At 36.5% G+C, this 7,895-nt stretch overlaps 1 pseudogene; it reads left to right on the forward strand.

Annotated features, from left to right (window-relative positions):
* Positions 1–2,679: 2,679 nt before the first annotated feature.
* Positions 2,680–5,301, forward strand: LOC133314712 (transcription factor MYB122-like; annotated as a pseudogene).
* The last annotated feature ends 2,594 nt before the right edge of the window (positions 5,302–7,895 follow it).

Consider the following 7,895-nt stretch of genomic DNA (forward strand, 5'->3'; position numbering starts at 1 on the left):
GTCTAGGACGATCTGCACTATTAAATGATGAGAGACATCACAAATCCAATGATACTCTACAATGAATCCTTGTGGAGTCTCTCAATAGGTCATTTCGGTGCCATCTGTTCTATAACAGATCCACCCACGACATCAACTAAGGCATCATCATGCCTGCATTCCATGAGATCCTTACCTTGTATCTCCATACAAGTAGATGATGTCGTACTAGTTTTATTGAGATCACAAATGCCCTATCTTGGTGATTTAAGACTAGGAACAAGTCTCAGGCAATAGACATGTAGTGTTCTCGAGTCCTCATGATCATGATCCCTATCATAGATCCTTGAATAAACATATGTTCAATTCCTAGGGCCTTTATCTTTAAACATATATTAACCATAAAATATAGGCGAGACATAAATATGATAAAGATAAAGTATGCTCAAATATATAAATCATGAAATATCAAACAGTACAAGGTGTTCATCTAATAAAACAGATTGTCTCTAGGACATCTACATACTAACAAGGCCTCCAGCAATGGCAAATTTTGAACTCATGAAAAGGAAGGTGCAATCTTAAACAATAGCTATCACGAAAATAATAATAATAATAATAACAAAAAAATGATTCTCATTTAAGCTGCCAAGGAGAATGCTTGTTCCCGTAGAAATTGTCCTTGGGCAGATTATATTACAGACTGATGGAAAGACTTCAAGGGAATTAGTTATCATCACTTTAGGGATGAGCTTATAAACACTTCATAAGATTTAATTGCAGGAATTATGTTCAGACTTGGATCACATTTTGGGTGTAGAGATGTTTAATTTTAGAAATCACAGATGGAAAAAACTTGAGAATCCTCGTTTGTTCAGAATGGATCAAGTGTGCTTACCATATTTTGGATGTGAATAGGAATTTACTGATTTCCTATAGATGGGGCCAATGAACATATTAGTGTACCTGATAATGAAGTGTGGTTATGTTTGAGCATCCTTGGAATAGTCTTTGTGATAGCAGCACGCTCTGTGTGCAACTGCAAGACACTCCAATGTTCAAGTCAGTATTCGCCATAGCTATGACATATAGGGTAGAATATTATTCTTTGAATGAGGGTGAAACCTCTAATATATGGCGTCTGGTGATAGTTTTATAGAGATTTGGGATATTCTTCTTAGTTAACGGGCTTTAGGCTTAATAAGCCCTAATGTGATGAAAATTTCATTCCCATCAGACCTGCTTTTCATTGCGAAACGACCATCATTCCTCCCCTATATGCTTATTTTTGTTTATAAATATAGTTTAATACAATAAAAGCTAAAAAGTGGACGAGAACAATCACCAGCGTGTAAAAAAGAGAAAAGAAAAGAAATAGAAGATAAGAATGAGTTGTCATTTACTTTAACTTTCGATCATAGTTGTTATTGCTTTCTACAGTCAAACAAAGGCAATTGATCGGGTAAAGATTAGGGCTGAGCTGTCTTGTGTTGTTGCCTTTCCCATATGATGCTAGAGAGCAAAAACAGAGAGAGTTTGAGCGCTTGATGCAAAGCTCTATGACGATTGATGAGTACTTGGCTAAATTCAGCTAGTTAGCCAAATTTGCCAACTATAGGATGGCGATGCCTACACCTGGATTCTTGGCTTTTAAGTTCCGTGGAGGCCTAAATGAGGAGATAGCAAAAAGGATAGCGGGAGCGACATCTATACTTTGGCACTCTAGTTCAGCAATGTCGTAACATTGAGGATGTGTGTGTGACTACCAAGAAGAGGAAGGTCAAGGAATCCAGAGCGAAGGGAGCTAGTGGTTCTACTCATTGGATGGAGAGGAAATTTGGGATTAAAGGCAATGGATGGGAGACAGCCGATCAACAAGTTCAAGAAGACTTCTACTCAGCAAGGGAATTGGCCAAAGCCTTCTACCATTCCTAGATGTACCGGATGTGGGAAATCTCATTTCGAACCTTGTTCCACGAGTCATATTATTTGCTTCAAGTGTGACAAAGAGGGCCACTATTCTAGAGATTATCCTCCACCTATTGCTAGGGCATAGTTGCTCAAGCCGTTCCACTTCATATGGTTCCTGCACCACCAATGACCGGTCGAGTTTATACTGAAAGATGCCTTCGAGGGAGTCTAAAAAAAAGTATATATGCTCCATTATGAGATGATAATATCACGAAAATCAAAGTAACAACATTTCGTTCTATTCTACCTCAAATATGGGGAACAAAGAGCCAATTAACCGTACATACTTATTAACTATACAACTACATGGTCATAATCAGATCCCTCACCTGCATCGAGCACTTTTCACAATTTATTACCTATAACTACCACGGGTCCACAGCCAGTGAACGTGGATATATGTAAGTCTTTTTCTCCATAATTTCCACGATTGCAGTTCCTTATCAATTTCTCATTGATCAAATAATCAATACCCCATGTCTTTTTCTACATAATTTCAATGATTGTAGTTGCTTATCAATTTATCATGTATCAAATAGTCAAAGGGAATTAATTCTCTTATATCTCTTTTTCAATATAACCATGTGAAAATCACAGTTATTCATTGACAGATCAACTAGTGAGCAATTAAAATTAAAATTTTCTTTTCTTAATTTCATGAGTTCTGTATATAATTGTGTTTGTTCACGTAATATGATTATGTTAAAAAAGACATGAGATAATCTATTCTCATAATCAACTCGAATCCACCACCAGAACAACTAGGGTAAGGACCATCCTTAACTCCTCTACTTTTAATGCTTGTCAGCTTGTACATTAACGTATCTCCAACATGTCCAGCCATATTTATGCCCCCACATGTCATCAATCTTCAAAGTGGCAGTACTCAGGGTCTAAATTCGACACATGCAGCCACAGCCACAATTCAATGTGCTTGTCTCACACAGCCACACAGCAGCAGAGTACTTGATTTTTCACTGATTGAGACACTCATCATCACACAGTTTAGGCATTCCTGCCTCTATTCATTTTGGGAAATGGGAAGAACCCCTTGTTGCAGTCATGAAGAATTGAAAAAAGGTGCATGGACAGTTCAAGAAGACCAGAAACTAATAGCTTACATTCAGAGACATGGCACAGGAAGCTGGCGTACCTTGCCATAGAAAGCTGGTCAAGTTTTTCTCTTAAGTCCAAATTAAACCCTTTATTTACTATCTTAGTTTTATATGGTTCAGATTTAAGTAGTAGTGTTACTGTGTTAGTCTAATTTTATTCTTTCATTATAGAATACTAGGGAAAATAATTTTCATCTTTATACTATTATAACTGGTTGGTATCATGAAAGGTTACATTTGATTGCTACGGGTTAAATAGGAAATAACATTTGCCATTACAAGAAAATGATGGCAACATTTTGAGTCCTACTGTGTGAGTTCCCTTGTACAGGTCTTCAAAGATGTGGAAAGAGTTGCAGGCTGAGATGGATTAATTACCTCAGACCCGACATTAAGAGAGGACAATTAAGCCGAGAAGAAGAGCAAACCATTATAAGACTTCATGCAGTTCTTGGCAACAGGTGAAAGATCTAGCTGCTTGAATATATTGTCACTAATATTTGTAATTAGTACCTACCCTGCCGAATTTTTGCATTTCACATATTTTCTTATGGTTTAGGAAATTTCTAAGAGCATAACACTCTAGTTTCTGAACTTTTTAACAAGGAGCTTAAGTCTGTTTCCTTTGATAGGATGAAGTATCATAATATTGTTCTTAGCTGCAATGATATGGACCAAAGCTCCGTAGAGGAGTTACCGCAAGCATCTTAGGCGAAGGCTAAGAGAGGGTATGGTAAAAGGGTATGGTGGCAGTAGAATCTGGCAGAGCAACAGCTCATAAAATGACGAATGTAAAATGCCTCTTCAATGGTTAGAGAGAGATATTTATAGGTGGGAAAATATTCTATAATCATGAGAGAGAGCCATAACCGTTTTGCACAATATACCCCAATGTTGTGCGTGATGCAAGCGCACCTTCAGAATGTGTGTCAGGTGAGTTGGTGTAGAGAGTGAGAAATCCTATGCTATGAGGGTCTAATGACTATTTTAGGGAAGTAGAGGAGTGACCTCTGAAATGGGCCTCTAATGGCCGGCTCATAGAACAAGGCTGGTGAGACTAGTCCCTAACAGTTTCCGACCAATCATATCTTGCTCTTTTCAATGAATAATACTGTATAGGATGTAACTTTGCAGCTTAATTAAGCAATTGGATTAACTTAACGAAGTTTTTAGTACATTATATTACTCATTTTTTTCCTGCTAGGTGGTCAAGAATTGCAAAGCACTTGCCAATGAGAACAGACAATGAAATCAAGAACTGTTGGAACTCACATCTGAAAAAGTACCCCAAACCAATTAGCATTGCTAGTTACCCATCAAATTCAGAAGCTATCAAGACCACAGAATCAAAATCCAGTGACTTGTGCAAGGTTTTGAACGAGCCCACATCACACCAGTCTCAGCACAGATTATCAAAGTCAATGTCATCTTCAAAGCTTCTCAACAAAATTGCAAGTAAAATTGTGGGGTCTGGTTATCTTGACGCAATAAAACCGTGCCATCCTGTTTTTTCTGGGTACAACATTAATAATGACAGTGTCACTAAAATTGGAATTGGGCTTAAAAAGGACAATATGATGGAATCCCATATGCCTAATTTGACCTCAATGTCAAGTCATTCTTTAACTTCTACCCAGTTACTGAACAAAGTGGCTTCTTCTCTTCCTCACAAAGTTCATGGCCTTGAAGCTGCAAGAGCAATATTTTCAAAATTAATTATGGAAAGGGCTGAAAAAGTTGAGACAGGTGATGGTAGCTTTAGTGGTGAAGATAATTGGCAATGCGTTTTCATCTAGTTATATTTCTTTTGGAAATTGTGCTGCAAGTGGTGGTGAAAGCAGTGTATCTGAAATCAACTTGGTAAGCAGTGAAAACTGTTGCGTTGAATCTTCTAATTCTACATTGTGCTTCTTATATGAGAATGCACCAGCAGCTTCAGCTGCTAATCACTTAATTGATGACTTTATTAAAACTTGCGAGGATGAGATAAGCAAGTACATTCAGTATTTGTGAGCACAATGTGGAAATTCATTTTGCGTAGCCATCCAAGAGGACGCACCTTAATAAATGGATCCAAATTCTCTCATTATTTCTATGCAGGATTGGTGGACTCTACATAATTGTGAATATATATATTCTTACAATCGAAAAAACAAAAGAGTAAGGGAAGAGAGATTTTAACACATGATTTACCTGATTCACCCAATCTAGCTACTTCCAGCTTGTCTGTACTATATTCACGTCACTGTCACTCGATTTACAAGGAAATATAAATAGGATTTAGAAAACCTTAACAACTATTCATGTGCCCAAGCCCAAACTACTAAGAAAAAGATAAAATTACAAAAGTCAGAGGCTCATAATAGTACTAGAGAGCGAGACCCCAGTTGCTTTTCTGCTAACCCCGCCTATAAGGGCCCTCATCAATATGCGAAGTATGAGCCATACCCAATACATCTAACAGCTCAAATATCTAATAAATTAGAACCATTAGATATAAATAAGATTAACGATCAAGATTGAGAGTGTAACTTACATTAGTGTAAAATAATCCTGACCCATATATATTGTGTGTTTCTAATGTTTGATCATTTATCTTCCAGCATTTTTTTTGGTAGAAAATTGAAATAGGGAAAATTAGCCGTCAATATATTATTTCGTTCTAAAAAAATAGGTAGTGTTGGGTTCGTGGCCATGATGGACCTGTCCCAAATTAAATGGGTTCTCTAATCTCTTGTTTATAAGAGATGCTTAGATGTTGAAAAGTCACAGAGAGCAAAAAAGAAGAAGAAGGAAAAGAGAGAGAAAAACGCAAGTTAGAGAAGAAGATTCTCTGAGGAAGAAACTCAGCACCATCGCTGAAGAAGAAGAATACCCTGTAGAGTAGGATTCTCTATCCCTTTTAAAGAGATAAACATTTGTGTGAGGCATTTGTGAGTAGCCAGAGAGAATCTTTTGTAAATCCCATTATTTATAATGGATGTTTTTCTAGATTTGGTCCCATGGTTTTTACTCTTCACATCGAAGAGGTTTTCCACATTAAAATTCTTGGTGTTCTCTTCCTCCCTATCTCTATTTTTGATTTGTTGTTATAGTTCACTATCGCTTCCGCAGGCTGACTTGAAGAAGGCCGGGCTAATTGAACTTGAGGTCGGGATCAAAATTGTCGGGCTCCGAGACACAACAGTGGTATCAGAGCTCTTAGATCAAGGGCTCTGTGAGGTCAAATATGCGGGGTGCCATAGCGCATGATGGTGATATGTTCAAACTCACAGCGGAGAACTACTCATATTGGAAACCCATGATGGAGGATCATCTTTATTGCAAGGATTTATATGAGCCTATTCTGAGCACGGTCAAGCCAGAAGGAGTGATAAAGATTGGGATCTAGCTATTATGATTGAGTTTATATAGGTTTCGAGCAAAAACTAGCTATTTATAGTCATTGGAACCTATTTTGGATAGGTAATATCGAGATATATGTCGAGGACATATCCAAATATATAACCCTCCAATATCTGGATATATGGAATTCTATATCTAGATATGCCAATATCCAGATCCAAATATTTTATGGCAGCAGACAAACTGGCATGAAAATTGATTTCTTTTTTATCCAAAATGAATTCCAACGTATTGAACACGTGTAATTGGATATGGAAAACATTCTATGCATTGAAATCATGTGAAAACCATTCCGATCGAAATTTGACACATTAAACCAATGAATTAAGTCATTTTTCAACATGTAGTGTCAAAAATGCATTTCTTTAAGTTCAAAGAGAGTTTCAACTGTGTAAGCATATGTAATTAGGTTTTAATGAGCTCAAGCATGTACTATTTTTAAAATAGGCCAAGGCAAGTCAGGAAAAAGGCAGTTCAAGCTATAGGCCCCTGACAAATTTTCTATCCCATTTACACCTCTATTTAGGAGATATGCTAAATGTTTTGAAATCTGTAATTATATTTTAATTTGGAAGAATGGTTTGGTTCAATGATTCAACCACGTATACTACCATTTTGGTTTGGTTTAAAAACTTATTTGAATAGTTTTATTTTTAGGTATATTTCAGTTTGACTTATGAACTGATTTAGTTTAAATAAGTTTTTTTACCACCCTTATTTAACGTCATGCAATACTTTATTAATTACAGACACCTATCATTTTTTTAAATAATTAACTTCATATTGCAAGGCAATACTATCTCATAGAATGCAACAAAGAATTTAATCCAATCAATCTGTCTTGGTAATACGCCTCTTTGTGTTTTGTAGGCCAAAAACCACTCCTTGGCTGCCCCTTATAGTTGATAACTAATCGGCTCTACTAACCTCACAGTAGTAGACCCAAAGCAAAGAACAACTCTCTATTTTAATAAATGATATAGGAACAACTTCTGAACCCATTCTTAGAAAAATGTGTGACTTCAATGTCCAGAATCTCCTTAAAGAAACCAACAATACTAGCTTAACAATAAAAAGTTATAGAGCTATTTCCTCCTTTTATACATCCACACACTTTCCACTATGAGTGGCATATGCGATTATATATAACACTCCTCAATCTACTCCACCAGTAAAGTCAGGCTATCAATTTTTAGGTAACCAATTACAATTCCAGTTTCCACTATATTTACACATTCGTGCTTGATTCCATCATAATTTACCTTTTATAAGGGCTAATAATTCACCGTTTTAACCTGAACTCTTGATCATCGCCAGTTTTCTTAGAAGGACACTTACTCCATCTGTCAACATTAAATCACATTATTATCTCTTTTATCAAAAGGCGAGGATTCCAACAAACTTATTACCTCACTTAGAGCCGAA

The sequence above is a fragment of the Gastrolobium bilobum genome, unplaced genomic scaffold, assembly GCF_033153095.1.
Source record: "Gastrolobium bilobum isolate Gb01-03AN ecotype WA unplaced genomic scaffold, APGP_CSIRO_Gbil_v1 utg70069, whole genome shotgun sequence".
NCBI classification, from domain to species: Eukaryota; Viridiplantae; Streptophyta; class Magnoliopsida; order Fabales; family Fabaceae; genus Gastrolobium; species Gastrolobium bilobum.